At 41.2% G+C, this 26,357-nt stretch overlaps 1 protein-coding gene and 1 long non-coding RNA gene across 2 annotated transcripts in view; one reads left to right on the plus strand and one right to left on the minus strand.

Moving 5' to 3' along the window:
• The first annotated feature begins 2,649 nt into the window (after positions 1–2,649).
• LOC102955594 (ankyrin repeat domain-containing protein 26-like) overlaps positions 2,650–26,357 on the plus strand; it is a 103,046-nt gene continuing 79,338 nt past the window's right edge. The window contains exons 1-4 of the mRNA XM_042977189.1: positions 2,650–3,502; positions 11,768–11,858; positions 15,714–15,750; positions 20,312–20,384. The gene's annotated coding sequence lies outside the window, so the exon portion shown is untranslated. The remainder of the gene's footprint in view (positions 3,503–11,767; positions 11,859–15,713; positions 15,751–20,311; positions 20,385–26,357) is intronic.
• Positions 6,816–9,736, minus strand: LOC122236321. The gene is made up of 3 exons (XR_006214389.1): positions 9,251–9,736; positions 8,398–8,523; positions 6,816–7,922 (listed from the first exon to the last, which is right to left on the minus strand). It is a non-coding gene; the product is annotated as an uncharacterized LOC122236321 (long non-coding RNA).

Consider the following 26,357-nt stretch of genomic DNA (forward strand, 5'->3'; position numbering starts at 1 on the left):
CCAGATTTAGGGAACCTCAGAGATTAATTCCTCAAAACACCCTCTGGTCCGTCAACCTATGTTTCACCTCCTTGCCCAATGGTTGTTTCCCTGGAGAATTGGAAACTCAAAAGAGATTGAAGTGACCTATTTGGATATGATAAGTGACAGAAATGCGATTTAAATTCTGGTTTTCTTTCTTTCTTTCTTTCTTTCTTTCTTTCTTTCTTTCTTTCCTTCTTTTTTGTCTTGATCTTGCAGGCAACTGTTTTAATAATAGAAGGCTGGGGAGTGGGTCTAATGAATACAGTGAAGGAGGGTAAGAATCGAATTAGCAGAGGAGACCAGGTTTCAAGGAGAACAACACTGAGTTGGTTAGGAATACGAGTTTTGAGAAAAGATGTCAGAATATGGGGGGTTATGCCAAGTGAGATAAAGGTGAATGACAGGAATGAAGGACCCAGGATTAGGGGAGTTGTTTTAGAAAGGCATATTCAAATAGAGAGTTCAAGAGGGTCGTGATCAGTTTTCTGCTTTTGTGTGTGTTGGTTTCATTAAAGGTGCGAGCATAAAAACTCAGATTTTCTGATGAGAGAGATTAAAAATCATTTGAGCTTCTGGGAAGAGTCTGTTTACAGCAGATAGAAATATGATATCCCCAATTCCTTCCACCCGAAGACAACTGAGGGAGGATAGCTTAGATCCTCTCAAGGAATTGGGGGTGGGGGTGAAGATTCCGAACATCAGAGATGTATGGCCCAAGGCAAGCTGTCTCCTCACTCCACCTCTTTTCCTAAATCTCTGTGATGCCCTTCCCATGTACTTGCAGGGCTGGGCAGGGGTAGGTCTGACTTGTGAAATCAGTAAGGGAGCTTCATCTGGATCGGTGATAACATGCCTATGTTGAGGTGACTGTGTGGATGAGTGAGACTCCCAATTCGCTTGTTCTCCAGGAGCAGGACATGGTCCCTACCCTCGGTCATTGGAGCCCATCCTTGTTGTAGGAGTGTATGGCTTCATAGGCTACAGATTGAAAGGTTGGGGAATGCCACAGAACCGTGCCGAAGAGTGATGTAGGAGTGGGAGCTCATAGGGAAGAAAATATTCAGGCAGCGTATAGAGAAATAGAGGCACAACTACCAGGACCATTTTGATCACAGTCTCCCTCCTTGGGTAGCTGAATGCCCCTGAAGGCTTGGAGTGTCTTGCTAGTTATTATGGACCTAAACAAGGCAAGACCAGTGTGGGAACAAAGTTGGCCTTGGGAACTTTGAGTCTTTCAATCTCTAGTTAGTACTACACTCATACTCATAACATAGAAACCTAAACTATCGATACGTTTACTTAAACGGAGGTCTACGTGACACACAATGTAATATGTGATGCAACAACTCTGGATGTTTCACCGTGATCGCCATAAGCGTAGCTCCCATCTGTTAATGTATGAGGCTATTACGATACCACAGGCTAGATTCCCTATGCTGTACCTTTGAGCCTTGTGATTTATTCATTCTATAACTGGAACCCTGAACTTCCCTCTCCCCTTCCCCCATTTTGTCCATCCCCCCACCTCCCCTCCCTTCTGGCAAGAGTCAAATCTCTGCATTTATGGGTGTGTTTCTGCTTTTGCTCTGTTTGTTCATTGATTCCCCTTTTTACATTCTACACAGAAGTGAAATCATAGAGGATTTGTCTTTCTCTGTCTGACTTATTTCACTTATCCTCATGCCATCTAGGTACATCCATGATGTTGCAGATAGCAGGATCTCATTCTCGTTTAGAGCTGCGTAATATTTCATTGTGTGTGTGTGTCTGCGTGTGTGTTTGTATGTGTTTGTGTGTGTGTGGTATCCAAACAGTATTGTGGGTACTGGCGTACAAAATAGCCTCATTGCTCAGTGGAATAGAACCGCAAACCCAGACATCAATCCACCACTGTATGGTCAGTTCATCTTCCACAAACAGGAAAGACTATCCAGTGGGGAAAAGGCAGTCTCTTCACCAAATGGTGTTGGGACAACTGGACAAGCCACATGCCAAAGAATGAACCTGGACCAATTTCTGTACCATACACACAAATAAACTCAAAATGAATTAAAGACCTAAGTGTGAGGCTTGAAACCATAAAAAAAAAAAATCCTTGAAGAGAGCACAGGCCGTCATTTCTGTAACTTTGGCTGTAGCAACATTTTACTATTTATGTCTCTTGAGCCAAGGGAAATAAAACAAGAATAAAGTTTGAGGACTACTTCAACCTACAAAGCTTTTGCACAGTAAAGGAAAGAGTCAAAACTGAAAGGCAACCTCTGGAATGGGGGAACAAATTTGGAAATATGTGGCAAATCCAGTAAAGGGTTAGTGTTCACAATGTCTAAAAACTTGATTCATGTCAACATCACCCCCCTCCAAAAAAGCCCAGTTTACAAATGAGCAGTACACATAACCAGACACTTTTCCAACGACAACAACAGATCGTCAACAGACACATGAAAAGATGCTCCCCCAAACTACAACGAGATACCACGTCACACCTGTCAGAATGGCTACACTCCAAGACACAAGAAGCAAGTGTTTGCGAGGATGTGGAGACTAAGGAAACCTCTTGCACCGTTGGTGGAAATGCAAATGGGTGCGGCCCCTGTGGAAAACAGTATGCAGGTTCCTCAAACAATTAAAAACAGAACTCTCCTATGATCCAGTAATTGCACTACTGGATACTACCCAAGAGAATACAAAAACAAGAATTCCACGGGACACACGCACTCCTGTGTTTATTGCGGCATTATTTCCAACAGCCAGCGCAAGCGTCCATTGACAGCTGAGTGAACGAAGAAGAAGCCCTATATGAATGTATGTGTGTGTGTATATGTATGTCCATACACACACACACGCACACGCACACGCACATGCACACACACACACACACTGTAATATTACTCAACCATAAAACAATGCAATCTTGCCATTTGCAATCACCTGGATGGAGCCTGAGGGCAGTATGGTAAGCAAAGTCAGGGAAAGACAAATACCATATGATTTTACTCATGTAGCCCTTAAGAAGCAACAAACGAGCAAAGGGAGGAAACAAAAGGGGAGACAAACCAAGAAATAGGCTCTTACCTGCAGAGAAGAAACGGATGGTTGTGGAGAGGAGGTGAGTGGTGGGAGGGGTGAAAGAGATGATGGGGATGAAGGAGTGCCCTTGTCATGATGAGCACGGGGTGAGTATGGAGTTGGTGAATCACTATTTTGTACAACTTAAACTACTATAACTCTGGATGTTCCTATTACTGGAATTAAAATAAAACTTAATGACAAAACCAGAGGCCAACTTTTCATTATACCAAGAAACTTCGTGGAATAAACAGATAGGTGCCCTTTCCCTTAACTTTTTTAAATTTTGTTTTTAAATGAATGAACATGTGTTTGTTGTATTTTTTTGCTCTAAAGGCTTTCCGACAAACCTGGTCCTGACGATTCATGGTCTACCTCATCTAGCCAAGACTTAGATTTTGGTACCAAGGTAAAGTACCCTCCTGTGAAACTCACTTTCCTGCTCTGAATTGAGTTTTCTCCCTTATTCACTCTGAAAATTTAAGAGGAGCCTGTGTATCATCATTTTATGTGTGTCATGGGAAGTTGGCAAGAACAAACCACTTTACAGATACATGACGCGTTGAATGTTTTGTTTTGTTTTGTTGTACTTTGGTAAATCCTACAGGTGGAGGCTGATAAAAGAATGGGCTGGAAAATATATAATGACCGTCAAATTATATTGGGAAAAGCTTTCCCACAATGGAGGCAATATGACGTTTGCTTAAGGATAAGGATTCTTACTGTGATCGTAACATGACTGATAATACTCACGCCTAAATGAAACGTGATTGGGTCCAAGTATCTATTGTAGGTTGCCCCCCGCCCCGGGCAAGTTTTATTTTGGTGAGATACAGGATTTTCCTTTGGCTCTATCCTTTGTTCTACATTTAGAATAAAACCATATTAGAAAATGTAGAAATCTAGATGTTTACATTATTTCTCAACATTTACCTTACAAAGGTGTTCCCCTGTAGTTTTGAAATAACTCCATGAAGAGTAAGTTAAAATTGTGCATCTCCCCGGAGAATACGTATTTTGCTGAAAAGAGTAGCTCTATGGGCAGAGGCTCTTCATAGCCAAGGTGTCAAATTTCTAATTTCAGAAATCTTGCCCATTCTAGCTTTGAACACTATCTCCTCCTAGTCCTTGTGTCAGATTCTAAAATTTAAAGTTTCAGACATCTGATATTTATTTCAGTATTCATTTCAAAGCCCCTAAATCATGATAAGCTCCTGGAGGTTAGGAAACGCACTGGTTTGACTCCTGGAGCTCCTAAAATAAAGTCTTGCTTGGAAGAAGCAATGTCATGGTTTTTGAATGTGAACAAATGAGTAGGGAAATGGAATTCCGTAGAATGGAGTTTGAAAAGTAACAAAATACGCATGATATATCACAATTAAATATGTGAATTTAAAAAGTCAGGCTTCAGTTTATATTCCGTTTTAGTGTTTAACATGTATACACGCAAATGAATTCTATTGAGGCAATCAGGAGTTACATAAGAAAGAAGGTTACAGTATATTTTTAGTATCCTCCCATTGTGAGCTTAGAAGTGCAGGGAAAAAGTCCTCAGCCTTTGTTGGTTTAACCCCATCTGTGTCCCATTACCTACATCCTTTAAAGGTTCCCATTTCTTCCTAGAATTCTCATTCCCAATTCTTTCTCCATAGTGAATGTTGACGTGTTAGGAACCTCTCTTTTTCTGTTCTTTTGTTAGTCTAGTAATAATTTCTAGCTTTTCGGAAGCGATAGATGCCAGGAATTGAACAATTTATTTATAGTGAAAAAAATTAAATTCTTTATTACAGTATTTATAACCAGATAACTGTAGAGTGATAAGAGTCAGTATTATTAGGGATATACTGTGAATCAAAGCCTCTCTTTTACATAAATATTATATACATAGATACATAGATGGATATGGATATAGATAGATAGATAGATAGATATAGATAGATAGATAGATATAGGTAGAGATATATATAATATACACATATATACACATATATTTACACTTATATATAAATACACACTTATATGTATACATATTTATGTACACCTATACGTACACACACACACACACACACATATATATATATATATATATATATATATATATATATCACACATATATAAAGACATATATCTTTAAAAGGTTTAAAAGGGACTATTTTTCATAGTATATTCCCAATCCTACTTATGTACCTGTTGAAAAATGTATGTTGTTTCCACTTACCTTCTTTGGCTCACATTTTTCCTTTTCTTTTTTGTCTTAAGCTCATGCTTGATTGATTGGTCATTTGTTTTGTTTTGTTTTGTTTTTTTCCTTTTTCCCTCTTCTCAACCCATGCTTATTACGGTATTTTTAATTTTTTTTCAAAGTTTATTTATTTTTGAGACAGAGAGAGACACAGAGTGCAAGCGGGGTAGGGGCAGAGACAGAGAGACACACAGAATCCAAAGCAGGCTGCAGGCTCCGAGCTGTCAACACAGAGCTCAACGTGGGGCTGATAACCACAAACCGTGAGATCATGACTCATGAGCTGAAGGTGGATGCTGAACTGACTGTGCCACATATGTGTTCCCCGCACCGGGCTCGTTTTTAATGGTTTACCCCTACCCTAATTTGTCCTTGCAGAAACTATTTCTTTAGTGTCTGTTCTTTTAGTACATCACTGTCTGTCAACTCCATTGTCAACATATTGGTTATGGAATTCTACTGTCTGTGTGTGGTTTCCATCCAGGGCTCGTTGCCCCACAAGGTTTATTATCCTTGTTTTTCTCTTTCTTGGAAGGGGCTGAGATAAATGTTTTTGAAATGTTTGCATTTCTCTTGGAAAGGGAGGGAGAGTGAGAAAGAATGAGCAAGTGCTCGTTGTTGTGATCTGACAATATGCAAGGTATGATCTCAGTCCTTTTATATTTGTGGAGGGCTGTTTTGTGACCCAGGATGTCACTTGGAGACATTGGAGAATGTTCTATGTGCACTTAAGAAGAATGTGCGTTCTACTGCTGTTGGATGAAAAGATCTTAATATATCGGTGTTGATATCCATGTATATAAATGTATATATATGAGGCCAATATATATCTATGTATATCTGAATACATCTGGTCCAATGACACATTGGGTCTGTGTTTCCTTACTGATTTTCTGCCTTGACGATCCGCCTTTTGCCATGAGTGGAGTCTTAAAGTCGTCTACAATCATGGTATTTGTATGTATACATTTAATCATGTTTGTGAGTAATCGATTCATATGTGTGGGCGTTTCACTTTGGGGGCATAAACACTTGCAATTGTTAGCTCCTCTTGATGGATAGACCCCTTAATTATGATCCAATGCCCTTCTGAATCTGTTACTACAGTCTCTGGTTTAAAATCTAGTCTGTCTGGTGGAAGTGTGGCGACTCCAGCTTTCTTTTGACTTCTAGTAGCATGATAGGTGGTTCCCCATACCTTCTCTTTGAACCTGGAGGTGTCCTGGGGTCTAAAATCAGTGTCTTGTTGACAACATATAGATGGATCTTGTTGTTTGGTTTTGTTTTGTGTTTTACCCATTCTGATTCCCTGTGTCTTTTGATTGCGGCATTGAGTCCATTCCCATTCAGAGTGATTAGTTAAAGATATGGATTTAGTGTCATTGTGTTATCTGAAGGTTTCATGCTTTTGGTGAGGCCTCTGGTCCTTTGTAGTCTCTGCTGCTTTCCACTCACAGAGTCGCCCGTTAGGATCTCCCGCAGGGCTGGTTTAGTGGTCATGAACTCCATTAGGTTTTGTTTGTCTGGGAAAGCCTTTCTCTCTCTTTCTGTTCTAAATGTCAGCCTTGCCTGGGAAGGGATTCTTCGCCGCAGATGTTCCCATTCAGCACATTGACCGTTTCCTACCCCTCCCTTCTGCCCTGCCAAGTTTCTTTGGACAGGTCTGCTGCTACCCTTATGTGTCTTCCCTTGTCGATTAAGACCCGTTTGTCCCTAGCTGATTTCAGAATCCTCTCCTTATCTTTGTAGTTTTCTAGTTTCGCTATGGCATGTCGTGGTGTTGACCTGGGTTTGTTGATTTGGAAAGGAATTCTCTGTGCCGCCAGGACTTGGATGCCCGTTTCCTTCCCCAGATGAGGGAAGCTCTCAGCTATAAGTTGTTCAAAAAAAACCTTCTGCCCCTTTCTCTCACTCTTCTTCTTCTGGGACTCCTAGGATCTGGCTAATATTTCATCTCACTGAATCACCTAGGTCTCTACTACCTGCCTCGTGATCTAGTCATTTCCTTCCTTTCCTTTCCCTGCTTCGTCTTTGTCCACAATTGTATCTTCTGTTTCACCGATTCTGTCTGCTGCTTCTCCCGTCCATGCTGTCACTGCATCTAGTTTACTTTGTATCTCCTTTACACCATTTCATGTTCAGCGTTCATCGTGACGATTCCTTAGGTCCTTGATCTCTGAAGCAGTAGATTGTCTGCTGTCTTCTATGCGTGGTTTCAAGCGCAACTATGCGTCTTATGAGTGTCATTCCAAAAATGTGCTCACATATATGGTTTCTGTCTCTTTTGAGCCCTTCTCTGGCTGTCCTTTCTTCCCGGAATTTTTTTGAGGGGAATTCTGCGATTTCGTCGTTTTGGCTAGATTCCTGCCCTTTATGTGTGTTAATAGCTTGTTCTGTGTCCCACACCTGCGAGTACTACTGTAATAAAAAGAGCTCCTACACTGTCCAGGGCCTGGCAGTTGAACAAATTTTTTTTGAGTGTGTTGTGTGCACTCTTTCGGTGCGTCTTTGGCTGCTGTTCTCGCTACTTGGAGTGGCGGTTTGGGCCTTCCAACAGGTGTGCTTTGATTTGTTTGTTGAAGTAATCCTGGAAAAAAGGGGAAGAAGATGGGGAAGAATCCTTAGCCCAAACAAAAAGAGAAATGACTGGAGTTGAAAAAAAGACCAGGAAGTGACTCAAAGGAGCTATAGGGCTTAATCCAGAAAGAGAGGGAGGAAAATGAAGAAGGAGATCGAGAAAAGTATAGAGAAAATGCACAATCAAACAAACAAAGAACCAGAACAGAGGATCAAAGGAAAAAAATATCTATAGATATATCTATAGATATATCTGTGTATAGATATATAGGTATATATTAAGATATAGAGATAAATGTAGATATATAATTAGCTTTGACCCACGTCAACTCGAGACTACTAGGCTGTTTCCAAAGGGAGAAGGGGAAAGAGGAGAGTAGAAAGAGAAAAAAGGGAAAAGAGAAGAAAGGGAAAGCAAAGGAAAGAAAAGATGGGTGCCTGGGTGGCTCAGTAGGTGAAGCGTCTGACTCTTGAATTTGGCTCACGTCATGTTGTCGCTGTTGGTGGGTTCGAAACCCCCAACAGGTTCTGCAGTGAGAGCATGGATCCTGCTCAGATTCTCTCTCTCTCCCTCTCTCTGCATCTCTTCTGCTTGATCACTCACTCTCTCTCTCAAAATGAAGAAATAAACATTAAAAAAGAAAAGGAAAGACAAAAGAATAATAACTCAAACGAAAACAAACAAACAAACAAACAAACAAACAAACAAACTAAGATAGAAAACCGGAGGAGAGTTGTCTCTTGGTGCCTGGGACTGGTGGCTGTGCTGGTCTAGAGCAGGGGCTATCTGGTCCCATCAGTGTCAGTCTCACTCCTATAGAGAAGCAGTTACGAGGCACAGAGTGTCAGGGTTTGGTGTAATGGGCCTGCCTTCACTGAGGCTCACTGTCCATTCCCTGAAGCCCCACGATGTTGGTCATGGGGAGAGACATGGCGACACCCCATCTATCCTGCCCACACGAGGTGTCTCAAAACTCACTGTTTAGGCTATCCTCACGGAATAGCCTGGGGAGCCGGCTTGCCTTGCTGCACAGTCCCCTGTGCCACCTGAGTACTGAGCTGGGATTCAAAACCCTGTAGGATCCCGCTTTGCTCGGACCTGGTAGTGGAGTTGCGCCACTCTGCCCAGTGGACAGAGGGCCTCTGGCTCGTGCCTGCACGGTCTTTTTCCCTTGGGCAGGGCAATACCTCCCCTTTCCACCATACTCAAGGTGTTCTCTCCCAGTATAGCCCTGAGATTGCTACCAAGCCTAGGGGCGGCTCCCTCCCCACCAGGCATGGGAGGTGGTAGCTTTGGTCGAGAGAAAGTGTGGCCACCTTGAAAATTCTGTTTTTTACCCTCTACGGCTGTTTTCCAAAGTAGAAACTGGCTCTCTGGACCTCTCCTTCGTCTGTGGTCCGGACAGGCTTTCTCATATCCAAATGCACTTGCCACAGCCTCTCTCTCTCTACCTTCCTTTCGTTTCTCCACCAAAGGCCTTCCCCCACTGCATGCCTGTGCTGCCCATTTTATTTCTCCCAATTCTCATACACACCCTTCTGTCCCGCCAAGCTGTCACTCTGCACCTGCGGAGATTTTTCTGTCCCTCTGCAGCCTGTATCCCTGGTATTCCAAGTGTTGTGACCTCAATACTGCTGTGTTTGAGGGACAAGGGAAATTCTGATCCCCTCCCCTGCCATCTTAACTCCCCCCTCCACCTTTTGCTTTGCTTTTCGCAATTGCAAAGTTGGGTGCCTAATCGACTAAGTCACCCAGGCCCCCCAAAGAATACTTGTTTTCCATGGGAAGATGTTCAAAGGCCAATAAAATGGCCCTTGTGTCCAGAAAAGAATGGCAAAGTTAGAATGGGTTTTTGATGTTCTCATTTGGGTCTATAATAAGTTCCCGTAAGCTCTTAGCGATGACATCATAAAGGTATACATTTGACCCTTGAACAAGATGCGTTTGGACTGTGGGAGTCCACATACATACAGATTTTTTTCAATGAATACAGTACCATCCTGTAAACATATTTTCTCTTCCTTATGATTTTCTTTTGCATCTTGGTTTTTTTTTAATTATTCATTTTGGGAGAGAGAGAGAGGACAGAGCACGTGAGTAGGGAAGTGGGGGCAGAGAGAGAATTTTCATCAGGCTCCACACTGTCAGCGTTCAACTCAGGAAGTATAGATCATGACCTGAGCCAAAGTCAAGAGCCTGACCCTGAACCGACAGTGCCACCCAGCACCCCTTCCTTACGAGTTTCTTAGTAACCTTTCCTTCAGTTTATAGTGTAAAAATACAGTATGTAATACATATAACAGGGAAAACATGCATTAACCGACTGTGTATATTGTTGGTGAGCTCAGCATTCCGTTATCCTAACTCTGACCTCCCATGCTCAGTTTACAGAGTCAATGGCCAAACTAGGCCGAAAAGGTAGATTAGACCTAGAGAGCATATACAAGCGATTCTGCTTTAATGTTCTGGTTTTCAATACATATATACTTTTTGCTTTTTAAGTGTGACTGCTTTTAAAGTAGGAAATTCGGTAGGAATTTTTGTTTTTTTGATTTGGTTTTGAGGTTTCAAAAGATATTTGTGGATTTTCGAGTGCATGGCCATCAGAGCCCGTAACCCTTGCTTTGTTCAAGGGCCAACGGTATAGTGATTTGGTACTTTTGAGATCTTCTCAGTGAGATTAGTGTAAATGTTTTGACCTTAATTAATTGGTCCTTGTATACTGAGTACGTACCAAGCAGTTAGCTACTGAGTGTACAAGTGGAGGGTTTAGGTTGTTGTGGTCGGAGCAGAAAAGTAAGTCAACAGCAATCTGTTATAAGTCACTATAAAGGCTTCATCGGTAGGGAATGGACAATGTTAGTTGAGAGAATATTGGGGGCGTTTGTAGTGAGGATGAGGATGAGAGTGGGAGTGGGAATTTTGGTAGTCAGAAAAGATCTGAGAGTGGCAAAAGGTGCCAAGTGAAAGATGAGAAGGACCAGTCGTGTAGACCGTGGCGAGGGACATTCTGGACAGAGAGGACCACGGATCATCATTTTACTCCAACGTCTTAGAGTGACCAAGCTGTAGGAAGGCTCACTCCATCATCATAATCATTATTATTGTTGTTGTGTGTAAAAAAGAAAATGTGCATAGTGAAATGAGTGCTTGGCACATTTTAGGTGACTAAGACATACATGTACTTATACTTGCCGTTTGAATGCTTACTACACATTCTGAAGAGTTCCATACCTATATCTACATTGTTTCTGCTACTAGTTCATCATAATTTTAAGAAAAGTTTTTCTTACTACTTTGCCATTCGATCCAACCCTTCTTTCGTCAAGAAAAAGGTCAAGCCTCTGTTTACCTAAACGAAGCAGCAGCTACGACAGTGTTTTGTTGATACACAACATGATATACTCCAAAGTTTCTGATCATGTGAGGTATGAATTGACACTGAAACAAATGTCTGCCATTTTATTAGAAGCAGTTTTCATTTATAGCAAGTACACTTTTAAAGATTTTGTTTCAAAACTTATTTCAAATGTCCTTTTATTTTGGTCAGGAATGCAAAGGAAGGGGTTTTGTTAGTTCCTTTTTGAAATCTGCATACAAGCCAGGCTTCTGCCTTTGAAAGTATTTATTCTGGCCTTCCATGATCAGTTTAGAGAGTCAATAGCCAAATGAAGATTCAAAGGGACGCTGAATCAAGAGAGCATATATGAGGTTTTGTATTTAAATGTTTTGGTGTTCAATACGGTTTTCTTATTTGTAAGTCTGATAGTTATTAAAATCATAAATTCAGATATTTTCTTGGAAAAGGATTAGGAAGTCTTCACGCAACTCATTACTGATGCTCCTTTTAACAGTGTGTGTCTGAGAAGCCCAACAAAGATGTTCCTCATGTCTCTGGAGCTGTGGATCAGAAAGGGCAACGTGTATTAAATGGACAAGTAGAAGGTAAGAACTGTATTTTATTCAAAGGTCATTTGACAGAATGTTGATTTCAAACAGGAATACTGATATATTCTAATATCTAAAGAAAACGGCCTGTTAAGTGCATAGGAAAGAGAAAGAGATGTGAAAAGGAGATAAGTTGCATATCGTATGTGGTGTCAGCAACAGATTAAATTGAGAGTGCCACCAAAGGACCTAAATGGCTAGTTCCCTTTCAACACACTGGAAGGCCTAAGGAACCTCAGGAAAGAAGAGACGAGCCAAACAGGGAATGATGTGAATGGCGGAGACTACAGGGAGTAAATGAAGGAAAGTAAGCCGGTGTGTATTGTGTTTCTACTGGAAGGTGGTAAAATACACTAGTCCTTTAAAGGGAAGAGCAGACTATTTGAAATGCAGCAACACTATCAGGTGAGCTTCTCGTACCAGAATTTGTCAGAGTAGTATCCCCGAATGTCCCCACTCTTACTGTGATCCTCACTGTTGGCAAGACATTAAGGACTGACCTAGCTGATGATGCAGAGTTATGTCCTAACTACCATGGGTGAACGAACATAAGCATTTGTAGTCAGTGATAAATGTATATACGTTAATGCCATATAAAATGGGGGTACTTCATACGGTAGTATCATTTAGGGCAAAATAAGAGAATTGGAAGGAGGGTCAGATAGGGAGACATCAAGATAGCTCATCTGACATTTTGGATGCCGTATTTGTGAGTTTTGATTATTTTGGCGATAACTGCCTTTAATAGGTGAACTATATTTTTAATGTTCTAGGAACATAAGGAAAAGAAACAAAAGAACACTATAATCAGTAGTATGTTTTCATATTCTGTCTGACAGTTCTGATTGTTGTAGAATGATCCCTGTTACTTCTTTGATTCCTATCTGCCAGAAAAATGAACTAAGTCCTAGGTAGTTGGAGAAAATTAACTGACTTTTCATATTTCAGAGAACTTTTATATGGTAGAACATAGGGGCAATCACCAGGATTTGCTCTCTCTCTCTGTTTTTTTTTTTTTTTCAGAGTAAAATAAGATTGTTGCTTGTTTCACACTTTCTGACATCATGATTTCATCTATTCCTTTTAAACCTTTCTTCAAATGGATATGTAGGGATGTAGGAATTTTCAAGGCAAACACCAAGAAAAGAGATTCCAGGAAAGGTATTCTGTGACATAACCTTCTGACTGTAACCACGTGAAAGACATCAACCGAAACAATAAAATTCCATATAATGCAGTTGTGTTAGAGGCATCCCAATGACACCCAGATTTGATTATTCACTAGAAGAGCTCACAGGACTCAGCATATAGTTGTAGTCATGCGTGTGGCTTGGTATGGGGACAGGCTAGAAAGGCCAATGAGCACCGAGCAATGGTGCATGGGGTGAAGACCAGAGGAAACCAAGCGCAGGCTTCCAGCAATCCTTTCTCTATGGAGTTAGCAGGATGTGCTAAATTCCTCCAGCATGAAATTAGGACAGCACAAGTGAAATGTTGTCTGCCAGTACGAGGCTTATGGATACTCAGTGCCCGAGGTTTTCATCAAATGCTAATCACATAGGCATCTTCTCCTTAGCATGTCCCAAAATTCCAGGTTTCCACCAAGGAAATCAAGTGTACAGCCTTAAGGACATTGCTTGTACCAGCACTTAGGCACAGTGAACCACTCTTAACCAGCTAGGGAATGGTGGGAACCCTCCTTAAATCCAAGATCCCAGGGAACAACCAAGGGCCAGTCATTCAAGTAGGATGTTCTGAGGGTAGCCATCTTTGGCCTGCTGGATGAAATCTGTTCTGCATAGGAATTATAGCCCTGACGTCATTTTTGGTGGTGTCTTCAAATTTTGTTTTACTAGCAAGTAACATGATGGTTACCATGGTACTGGTTTCAGTTTCATCATCCATATGAAGTAGGTATTTGTATAAAAATTACTAGGGCAATATGAGGTCATTATAATCTTTTTTTTTATGTGATTAAGCTTTCATTATGATTCTGAGGTATGATCAACATAATGATTTTTGATTTAAAATTAGAATGAAAGTCTCGTAATTATATGGAAAACCCAGGTTTGATTCCTATGGTGCTGAACCCCTGTTTATAGGTATAAGATTTTGGATCATATTCATCAATTGTTTTGTTGCCTAAGTATACAAGTAACTGTGGTATTTTTGTGTTTTGTTTATGCATTTTCATATACTTCCAAATGGGAGACAGTACCCCTATTGTGTTACTTTGATCTCTATTTTAATGTTCAAGGTGACTGTATCATGAGTTAGTATATGCTAAGAGTAGCTTCAATGGAAACCATATTTTGTTGTTTTTGTTGTTTCATACATTTAGTAAGCCTGATGTTTTACATCAGTTTTAAGTTCACAGCAAAATATAATAGGAAGTACAGAGAGTCTCCATATACCATACCATGCTCCCGTACACGCCTAGCCTCTCCTGTTGTTAACATCTTGCACGACAGTGGTCCATTTTGAGTAGGAATTTTTTTTTTCAGTTCCTTGGTTGAGTTTTGAGCGAGAGAGCATGCATGCGTGTGAGCAGCCAAGGGGCAGAGGGAGAGGGGGGAAAGAATCCTGTGCTGTCAGCCCAGAGCCTGATGCAGGACTTGATCCCATGAACTGTGAGATCATGACCTGAGCTCAGATCCAGAGTTGGACGCTGAACCAACTGAGCCACCCAGGCACCCTGACAACAGTGGCGCATTTTCTCTGGACACGAACTCTTCATTTGGAGGCCAAGTCTCTAATTTGCATTAGTGTTCAGCCTTGGTGTTATACATTCTATGAGTCTTAACATGTGTAATGATGTGAATCCACCTTTGTGGTACCGTGTGAAAGAGTTCCACTGCCTGAAAAGTCCTCTGTGCTGTGCCCGTTTCTCCCTACATTCACCCCAACCCTTAGCTCCATAGCCTTGCTCTTTCCAGGTGTCATGTAGTTAGAATCATAGAGTGGATGTCTTTGAATGTTTAGAAAGTGAAAATATCCTGGTAATTGAATGTAGGCATTCAAGATATTCTTTGCCCTTTGTTTTGTTTAGTTGCTCATCAGTAGAGGATCTGATGACCTCTGCCTTCCATGACAAAAAGTATGATTTCTCTAGATGTGTGTCACCTAATGGGGAGGGTTGAGAAAAATGACCTCATGAACCACTACAGAGCACTCACATTGGGATCATCCTCCTCTGTGATGTGCGGTGGGTCTAGATAGACTCTCTAGCAATGGAAGGAGACAGCCTCAAGAGGTTAGAACTATATCAAAGTGGAATGCCAAATCTTTCCTTCTTACGTTGCCATTGGAAATAAGACGAGGGAGAGTCTGTTTGCTATGGTTTGGCCATGCTGCAAAGTACAATAGCTATAGAGCACACTTTGTGAGGGGGTGTTTCCTCCTAAAACTGAAGAGTGTCTGCTGAAGAGCTGGGGAAGTTCTGCCGTGTTACAGCAAAATAAAGATACTCTCTTTCAACTCCTCTAGTAGTGGAAGTCCAGAAAAATCATGCTAGTTTCAGTCTGACATTGTCAGCTCATGATAATCATTCTCCTAACGATACCAGTTTCCTCCAGTGTCACAGTGTCGGTCAGTGATGGCCATTGTAAACATCAGTTCCCCTGTAGGTGTCAAATTCTGATAAAACCCATTCTTGCTCTTGGTCAATATAGAGGAGAAAGTAAGATTTCTTAGTGCTTTAAGCCTACGAATGGTATAATTACCATTCAGTGTAGTGTGGTTTCCAGGTGAGGTCCCAAAGCAATACTTTTTAACAAATCATAAGCCGTACACTTGTAATTTTCCTCTATTTTTCGATTGTTGATTTAACCTGTATTTTGCTTTCTTCTTTAGGAGCAGATAAGAATGCTGAGGAAGATTCTATAGCCAGGTAGGATTTTTGTGGATTTGTAAAAATGACATTTGCTGGGGCACCCGGGTGGCTCAGTCGGTTAAGGGTGTGACTCTTGATTTCAACTCAGGTTTGTGAGTTCAAGCCCCATGTCGGGTTTTGCGCTCACAGCCTCCTTGGGATATCTTTCCCGATTTCTGTGGGCACTCACTCTTAAAGTATAAAGGAATGAAATGAAATGAAACGGATAATGAAAGGAAAGGGAAGGGAATGAATGAACTGAAAATATGTGTCTCCTAAGGGAACGCAGAGAACAAAAGCAGTTGTTGCGTGTTCTACACTGGACCAGACACTATATCCTATGGGTAACATCTGTTCAGTTATATAGTCATTGTATAGCTTTGCCAAGTAGCTGTGCTGTTGTAGCCTACATTTTATTACTTTGGCAACTGTGGTTCAGGGAGGTTGATGACTCGACCATGATTCCATAGTTAACGGGTAGCTGAGGGGCTTTGCCCATCAGCCCGTGAAGCTTCCACATCCATTCCCTGGTTCCTCAGCAGCACTGAGATGAAGATACAGATCCTAGCGCAGATCAACTCAGAATGTCAAAAGTAATGATGTCGGAACACTAATTTAGGGTTTGCTTAAGAACCCAGGTTAGTCCAAGCATTTGGCCTCATATATTTGACCACTGGTGCCAACCAAAGTCATTAGTGCAGTGGTAACTAGTCCCTTGTTTTTACCATCCGAGATTTTAGGCTATGGCCATGGTGTCAAGGCTTTTCCATAAAAAGCAAGATGTCGTCAGGCAACTCCTTACATGTAGTGATATCCCCTCTTCTTGAGACAAATGAGTTTTCTGTAAGGGAAGGATATCTAGTTGTAGACCATGTTACATTAACTAAACTCACTCTCTATTTCGAGGATATTGCTATATGATTCTCTGTTGCCTAAGTTCCCAGGCTGGTTTCCCTTTGGGCTAGTATCCTTGTCTAGTTCTAGGAAGCTTTTCGGGTTTTTTTGGAGTTTTTTTTTTTTTCCAATGACTTTTTGTACTGTGTTTTTGCCTTTTGACTTTCTTCTCTTTTTTCCTTGGTATTTCTTCTTTTTTTTTCCAATAATTTCCCCACTTCTGCCATTTAAGGACTCTCCATTATTCCAGAGGCCAAATCAAAAGCACTTAGAGTCTCCAGATTTAGGGAACCTCAGAGATTAATTCCTCAAAACACCCTCTGGTCCGTCAACCTATGTTTCACCTCCTTGCCCAATGGTTGTTTCCCTGGAGAATTGGAAACTCAAAAGAGATTGAAGTGACCTATTTGGATATGATAAGTGACAGAAATGCGATTTAAATTCTGGTTTTCTTTCTTTCTTTCTTTCTTTCTTTCTTTCTTTCTTTCTTTCCTTCTTTTTTGTCTTGATCTTGCAGGCAACTGTTTTAATAATAGAAGGCTGGGGAGTGGGTCTAATGAATACAGTGAAGGAGGGTAAGAATCGAATTAGCAGAGGAGACCAGGTTTCAAGGAGAACAACACTGAGTTGGTTAGGAATACGAGTTTGAGAAAAGATGTCAGAATATGGGGGGTTATGCCAAGTGAGATAAAGGTGAATGACAGGAATGAAGGACCCAGGATTAGGGGAGTTGTTTAGAAAGGCATATTCAAATAGAGAGTTCAAGAGGGTCGTGATCAGTTTTCTGCTTTTGTGTGTGTTGGTTTCATTAAAGGTGCGAGCATACCTCAGATTTTCTGATGAGAGAGATTAAAAATCATTTGAGCTTCTGGGAAGAGTCTGTTTACAGCAGATAGAAATATGATATCCCCTACTTCCACCCCAACTGAGGGAGGATAGCTTAGATCCTCTCAAGGAATTGGAGGTGGGGGTGAAGATTCCGAACATCAGAGATGTATGGCCCAAGGCAAGCTGTCTCCTCACTCCACCTCTTTTCCTAAATCTGTGATGCCCTTCCCATGTACTTGCAGGGCTGGGCAGGGGTAGGTCTGACTTGTGAAATCAGTAAGGGAGCTTCATCTGGATCGGTGATAACATGCCTATGTTGAGGTGACTGTGTGGATGAGTGAGACTCCCAATTCGCTTGTTCTCCAGGAGCAGGACATGGTCCCTACCCTCGGTCATTGGAGCCCATCCTTGTTGTAGGAGTGTATGGCTTCATAGGCTACAGATTGAAAGGTTGGGGAATGCCACAGAACCGTGCCGAAGAGTGATGTAGGAGTGGGAGCTCATAGGGAAGAAAATATTCAGGCAGCGTATAGAGAAATAGAGGCACAACTACCAGGACCATTTTGATCACAGTCTCCCTCCTTGGGTAGCTGAATGCCCCTGAAGGCTTGGAGTGTCTTGCTAGTTATTATGGACCTAAACAAGGCAAGACCAGTGTGGGAACAAAGTTGGCCTTGGGAACTTTGAGTCTTTCAATCTCTAGTTAGTACTACCACTCATAACATAGAAACCTAAACTTCGATACGTTTACTTAAACGGAGGTCTACGTGACACACAATGTAATATGTGATGCAACAACTCTGGATGTTTCACCGTGATCGCCATAAGCGTAGCTCCCATCTGTTAATGTATGAGGCTATTACGATACCACAGGCTAGATTCCCTATGCTGTACCTTTGAGCCTTGTGATTTATTCATTCTATAACTGGAACCCTGAACTTCCCTCTCCCCTTCCCCCATTTTGTCCATCCCCCCACCTCCCCTCCCTTCTGGCAAGAGTCAAATCTCTGCATTTATGGGTGTGTTTCTGCTTTTGCTCTGTTTGTTCATTGATTCCCCTTTTTACATTCTACACAGAAGTGAAATCATAGAGGATTTGTCTTTCTCTGTCTGACTTATTTCACTTATCCTCATGCCATCTAGGTACATCCATGATGTTGCAGATAGCAGGATCTCATTCTCGTTTAGAGCTGCGTAATATTTCATTGTGTGTGTGTGTCTGCGTGTGTGTTTGTATGTGTTTGTGTGTGTGTGGTATCCAAACAGTATTGTGGGTACTGGCGTACAAAATAGCCTCATTGCTCAGTGGAATAGAACCGCAAACCCAGACATCAATCCACCACTGTATGGTCAGTTCATCTTCCACAAACAGGAAAGACTATCCAGTGGGGAAAAGGCAGTCTCTTCACCAAATGGTGTTGGGACAACTGGACAAGCCACATGCCAAAGAATGAACCTGGACCAATTTCTGTACCATACACACAAATAAACTCAAAATGAATTAAAGACCTAAGTGTGAGGCTTGAAACCATAAAAAAAAAAAATCCTTGAAGAGAGCACAGGCCGTCATTTCTGTAACTTTGGCTGTAGCAACATTTTACTATTTATGTCTCTTGAGCCAAGGGAAATAAAACAAGAATAAAGTTTGAGGACTACTTCAACCTACAAAGCTTTTGCACAGTAAAGGAAAGAGTCAAAACTGAAAGGCAACCTCTGGAATGGGGGAACAAATTTGGAAATATGTGGCAAATCCAGTAAAGGGTTAGTGTTCACAATGTCTAAAAACTTGATTCATGTCAACATCACCCCCCTCCAAAAAAGCCCAGTTTACAAATGAGCAGTACACATAACCAGACACTTTTCCAACGACAACAACAGATCGTCAACAGACACATGAAAAGATGCTCCCCCAAACTACAACGAGATACCACGTCACACCTGTCAGAATGGCTACACTCCAAGACACAAGAAGCAAGTGTTTGCGAGGATGTGGAGACTAAGGAAACCTCTTGCACCGTTGGTGGAAATGCAAATGGGTGCGGCCCCTGTGGAAAACAGTATGCAGGTTCCTCAAACAATTAAAAACAGAACTCTCCTATGATCCAGTAATTGCACTACTGGATACTACCCAAGAGAATACAAAAACAAGAATTCCACGGGACACACGCACTCCTGTGTTTATTGCGGCATTATTTCCAACAGCCAGCGCAAGCGTCCATTGACAGCTGAGTGAACGAAGAAGAAGCCCTATATGAATGTATGTGTGTGTGTATATGTATGTCCATACACACACACACGCACACGCACACGCACATGCACACACACACACACACTGTAATATTACTCAACCATAAAACAATGCAATCTTGCCATTTGCAATCACCTGGATGGAGCCTGAGGGCAGTATGGTAAGCAAAGTCAGGGAAAGACAAATACCATATGATTTTACTCATGTAGCCCTTAAGAAGCAACAAACGAGCAAAGGGAGGAAACAAAAGGGGAGACAAACCAAGAAATAGGCTCTTACCTGCAGAGAAGAAACGGATGGTTGTGGAGAGGAGGTGAGTGGTGGGAGGGGTGAAAGAGATGATGGGGATGAAGGAGTGCCCTTGTCATGATGAGCACGGGGTGAGTATGGAGTTGGTGAATCACTATTTTGTACAACTTAAACTACTATAACTCTGGATGTTCCTATTACTGGAATTAAAATAAAACTTAATGACAAAACCAGAGGCCAACTTTTCATTATACCAAGAAACTTCGTGGAATAAACAGATAGGTGCCCTTTCCCTTAACTTTTTTAAATTTTGTTTTTAAATGAATGAACATGTGTTTGTTGTATTTTTTTGCTCTAAAGGCTTTCCGACAAACCTGGTCCTGACGATTCATGGTCTACCTCATCTAGCCAAGACTTAGATTTTGGTACCAAGGTAAAGTACCCTCCTGTGAAACTCACTTTCCTGCTCTGAATTGAGTTTTCTCCCTTATTCACTCTGAAAATTTAAGAGGAGCCTGTGTATCATCATTTTATGTGTGTCATGGGAAGTTGGCAAGAACAAACCACTTTACAGATACATGACGCGTTGAATGTTTTGTTTTGTTTTGTTGTACTTTGGTAAATCCTACAGGTGGAGGCTGATAAAAGAATGGGCTGGAAAATATATAATGACCGTCAAATTATATTGGGAAAAGCTTTCCCACAATGGAGGCAATATGACGTTTGCTTAAGGATAAGGATTCTTACTGTGATCGTAACATGACTGATAATACTCACGCCTAAATGAAACGTGATTGGGTCCAAGTATCTATTGTAGGTTGCCCCCCGCCCCGGGCAAGTTTTATTTTGGTGAGATACAGGATTTTCCTTTGGCTCTATCCTTTGTTCTACATTTAGAATAAAACCATATTAGAAAATGTAGAAATCTAGATGTTTACATTATTTCTCAACATTTACCTTACAAAGGTGTTCCCCTGTAGTTTTGAAATAACTCCATGAAGAGTAAGTTAAAATTGTGCATCTCCCCGGAGAATACGTATTTTGCTGAAAAGAGTAGCTCTATGGGCAGAGGCTCTTCATAGCCAAGGTGTCAAATTTCTAATTTCAGAAATCTTGCCCATTCTAGCTTTGAACACTATCTCCTCCTAGTCCTTGTGTCAGATTCTAAAATTTAAAGTTTCAGACATCTGATATTTATTTCAGTATTCATTTCAAAGCCCCTAAATCATGATAAGCTCCTGGAGGTTAGGAAACGCACTGGTTTGACTCCTGGAGCTCCTAAAATAAAGTCTTGCTTGGAAGAAGCAATGTCATGGTTTTTGAATGTGAACAAATGAGTAGGGAAATGGAATTCCGTAGAATGGAGTTTGAAAAGTAACAAAATACGCATGATATATCACAATTAAATATGTGAATTTAAAAAGTCAGGCTTCAGTTTATATTCCGTTTTAGTGTTTAACATGTATACACGCAAATGAATTCTATTGAGGCAATCAGGAGTTACATAAGAAAGAAGGTTACAGTATATTTTTAGTATCCTCCCATTGTGAGCTTAGAAGTGCAGAGAAAAAGTCCTCAGCCTTTGTTTGTTTAACCCCATCTGTGTCCCATTACCTACATCCTTTAAAGGTTCCCATTTCTTCCTAGAATTCTCATTCCCAATTCTTTCTCCATAGTGAATGTTGACGTGTTAGGAACCTCTCTTTTTCTGTTCTTTTGTTAGTCTAGTAATAATTTCTAGCTTTTCGGAAGCGATAGATGCCAGGAATTGAACAATTTATTTATAGTGAAAAAAATTAAATTCTTTATTACAGTATTTATAACCAGATAACTGTAGAGTGATAAGAGTCAGTATTATTAGGGATATACTGTGAATCAAAGCCTCTCTTTTACCTAAATATTATATAGATAGATAGATAGATAGATATGGATATAGATAGGTAGATAGATATATATAGATAGATATAGATACAGATTTATATAAGATACACATATATACACATATATTGTTACACTTATGTATAAACACACTTATATGTGTACATATTTATGTACACCTATACATACACACACACACACACACATATATGTGTATATATATACATATATATATGTGTATATATATACACATATATAGAGACATTTATCTTTAAAAGGTTTAAAAGTGACTATTGTTCATAGTATATTCCCAATCCTACTTATGTACCTGTTGGAAAATATATGTTGTTTCCACTTACCTTCTTTGGTTCTCATTTTTCCTTTTCTTTTTTCTCTTAAGCTCATGCTTGATTGATTGGTTATGTGTTGTTGTTGTTGTTTTTTCCTTTTCCCCTCCTCCCCTCCCCATGCTTTTTACGATATTTTAAAATTTTTTTTAAGTTTATTTATTTTTGAGACAGAGAGAGACACAGAGTGCAAGCGGGGTTGGGCAGAGACAGAGGGAGACACAGAATCCAAAACAGGATGCAGGCTCCGAGCTGTCAACACAGAGCTCAACGTGGGGCTGAAACCCACAAACCGTGAGATCATGACTCATGAGCTGGAGGTGGATGCTGAACTGACTGTGCCACATATGTGTTCCCTGCACCGGGCTCGTTTTTAATGGTTTACCCCTACCCTAATTTGTACTTGCAGAAACTATTTCTTTAGTGTGTGTTCTTTTAGTACATCACTTTCTGTCAACTCCATTGTCAACATATTGGTTATGGAATTCTACTGTCTGTGTGTAGATTCCATCCATGACTCATTGCCTCACAGGGTTTATTATTCTTGTTTTTCTCTTTCTTGGAAGGGGCTGAGCTAAATGTTTTTGAAATGTTTGCATTTCTCTTGTAAAGGGAGGGAGAGAGAGAAAGAATGAGCAAGTGCTCGTTGTTGTGATCTGACAATATGCATGGTATGATCTCAGTCCTTTTATATTTGTGGAGGGCTGTTTTGTGACCCAGGATGTCACTTGGAGACATTGGAGAATGTTCTATGTGCACTTAAGAAGAATGTGCGTTCTACTGCTGTTGGATGAAAAGATCTTAATATATCGGTGTTGATATCCATGTATATAAATGTATATATATGAGGCCAATATATATCTATGTATATCTGAATACATCTGGTCCAATGACACATTGGATCTGTGTTTCCTTACTGATTTTCTGCCTTGACGATCCGCCTATTGCCATGAGTGGAGTCTTAAAGTCGTCTTCAATCATTGTGTTTGTATGTATACATTTAATCATGTTTGTGAGTAATCGATTCATATGTGTGGGCGTTTCACTTTGGGGCCATAAACATTTGCAATTGTTAGCTCCTCTTGATGGATAGACCCCTTAATTATGATCCAATGCCCTTCAGAATCTGTTACTACAGTCTCTGATTTAAATTCTAGTCTTTCTGGAGGAAGTGTGGCGACTCCAGCTTTCTTTTGACTTCTAGTAGCATGATAGGTGGTTCCCCATACCTTTACTTTGAATCTGGAGGTGTCCTGGGGTCTAAAATCAGTGTCTTGTTGACAACATATGGATGGATCTTGTTGTTTGGTTTTGTTTTGTGTTTTACCCATTCTGATTCCCTGTGTCTTTTGATTGCGGCATTGAGTCCATTCCCATTCAGAGTGATTAGTTAAAGATATGGATTTAGTGTCATTGTGTTATCTGAAGGTTTCATGCTTTTGGTGAGGCCTCTGGTCCTTTGTAGTCTCTGCTGCTTTCCACTCACAGAGTCGCCTGTTAGGATCTCCTGCAGGGCTGGTTTAGTGGTCATGAACTCCATTAGGGTTTGTTTGTCTGGGAAAGCCTTTCTCTCTCTTTCTATTCTAAATGACGGCCTTGCTGGGGAAGGGATTCTTCGCCGCAGATGTTCCCATTCAGCACATTGACCGTTTCCTACCCCTCCCTTCTGCCCTGCCAAGTTTCTTTGGATAGGTCTGCTGCTACCCTTATGTGTCTTCCCGTGTCGATTAAGACCTGTTTGTCCCTAGCTGCTTTCAAAATTCTCTCCTTATCTTTGTATTCTTCCGGTTTCGTTATGACATGTCGTGGTGTTGGCCTGGTTTTGTTGACTTGGAAGGGAATTCTCTGTGCCACCAGGACTCGGATGCCCGTTTCCTTCCCCTGATGAGGGAAGCTCTCAGCTATAAGTTGTTCAAAAAAAACCTTCTGCCCCTTTCTCTCACTCTTCTTCTTCTGGGACTCCTAGGACCTGGCTAATATTTCATCTCACCGAATCACATAGGTCTCTAGTACCTGACTCGTGGTCCATAATTTCCTTTCTTTCCTTTCTCTGCTTCATCTTTGTCCACAATTGTATCTTCTGTTTCACCGATGCTGTCTGCTGCTTCTCCCATCCTTGCTGTCACTGCATCTAGGTTACTTTGTATCTCCTTTACACCATTTTCAGCATTCATCGTGATGATTCTTTAGGTCCTTGATCTCTGAAGCAGTAGATTGTCTGCTGTCTTCTATGCGTGGTTTCAAGCGTAACTATGCATCTTATGAGTGTCATTCCAAAAATGTGCTCACATATATTGTTTCTGTCTCTTTTGAGCCTTTCTCTGGAAGTCCTTTCTTTCCGGAATTTTTTTTGAGGAGAAGTCTTCGATTTCGTTGTTCTGGCTAGATTCCTGCCCTTTATGTGTTTTAATAGCTTGTTCTGTGTCCCATACCTGCGAGTACTACTATATTAAAAAGAGCTCCTACTGTGTCCAGGGCCTGGCAGTTGAACAAATATTTTTGGAGTATGTTGTGTGTACTCTTTCGGTGGGTCTTTGGCTGCTGTTCTCGCTACTTGGAATGGTGGTTTGGGCCTTCCACCAGGTGTGCTTTGATTTGTTTGTTGAAGTAATCCTGGAAAAAAGGAGAAGAATGTGGTGAAGAATCCTTAGCCCAAACAAAAAGAGAAATGACTGGAGTTGAAAAAAAGACCAGGAAGTGCCTCAAAGGAGCTAGAGTTCATCCAGGAAGAGAGGGAGGAAAATTAAGAAGGAGATCTAGAAAAGTATAGAGAAATTGCACAAACAAACCAAAAACCAGAACACAGCAAGAAAGGAAATAATATATATAGATCTATCTATATATACCTATATATAGATATATAGGTATATATATATATATATATATATATATATATATATATATATACAATTAGCTTTGCCCCACGTCAACTCGAGACTACTAGGCTGTTTCCGAAGGGAGAATAGGAAAGAGGAGAGTAGAAAGAGAAAAAAGGGGAAAGAGAAGAAAGGGAAAGCAAACTAAAGAAATGATGGGCGCCTGGGTGGCTCAGTTGGTGAAGCGTCCGACTCTTGAATTTGGCTCACGTCATGTTTCGCTGTACGTAGGTTCTTAACCCCCATCAGGCTCTGCAGTGAGAGCATGGATCTTGATCGGATTCTTTCTCTCTCCCTTTCTCTGTACCCCTCCTGCTTGATCACTCACTTTCTCTCTCAAAATAAAGAAATAAACATTAAGACAGAGAATAAAAAGATAAAAAGAATAATAATTCAAATGAGAACAGACAAACAAAGGTAGAAAACCAGAGGAGAATTGTCCATTGGTACCTGGTACTGGTGGCTGTGCTGGTCTAGAGGAGGGGCTGTCTGGTCCCATCAGTGTCAGTCTAACTCCCACAGAGAGCAGTTATGAGGCACAAAGAGGCAGGGTTTTGTGTAATTGGCCTGCCTCCAGTGAACCTCACTGTCCGTTTCCTGAAGCCCCACGATGTTGGTCATGGAGAGAGAAATGGCGACACCCCAATCTCTCCTGACCACACGAGGTGTCTCAAAGCTCACTGTTTAGGCCATCCTCACAGAATATCCTGGGGGCCTGGCTCCTCTTGCTACAAATTCTCCTGTGCTCCCTGAGCACTGAGCTGGGATTCAAAACCCTATAGGATCCCGCTTTACTCAGACCTGGTTTTGGAGTAGGACCACTCTGCCCAGTTGACAAAGGGTCTCTGGCTCATGCCTGCAGAGTCTTTTTCCCTTGGGCAGGGCAATACCTCCCCTTTACACCATACTCAAGGTGTTCTCTCCCAGTGTTTCACTGAGAGCCTAGGGGCGGCTCCCTCCCCACCAGGCATGGGAGGTTGCAGCTCTTTTCTAGAGAAAGTCTGGCAACCTTGAAAATTCTGTTTTTTAGCCTCTAAGGCTGTTTTGCAAAGTAGAAACTGGCTCTCTGGACCTCTCCTTGGTCTGTGGTCCGGACAGGTTTTATCATATCCAAATACACTTCCCACAGCCTCTCTCTCTACCTTCCTTTCGTTTCTCCACCAAAGGGTTTCCCCCACTCCATGCCTATGCGTACCATTTTATTTCTCCCAATCCGCATACACACCCTTCTGTCCCACCAAGCTGTGTCTTTGCACCTGTGGAGATTTTTCTGTCCCTCTGCAGCCTGTATTCCTGGTATTCCAA

Source organism: Panthera tigris (genome assembly GCF_018350195.1).
Source record: "Panthera tigris isolate Pti1 chromosome F3 unlocalized genomic scaffold, P.tigris_Pti1_mat1.1 chrF3_random_Un_scaffold_83, whole genome shotgun sequence".
Lineage (NCBI taxonomy): Eukaryota > Metazoa > Chordata > Mammalia > Carnivora > Felidae > Panthera > Panthera tigris.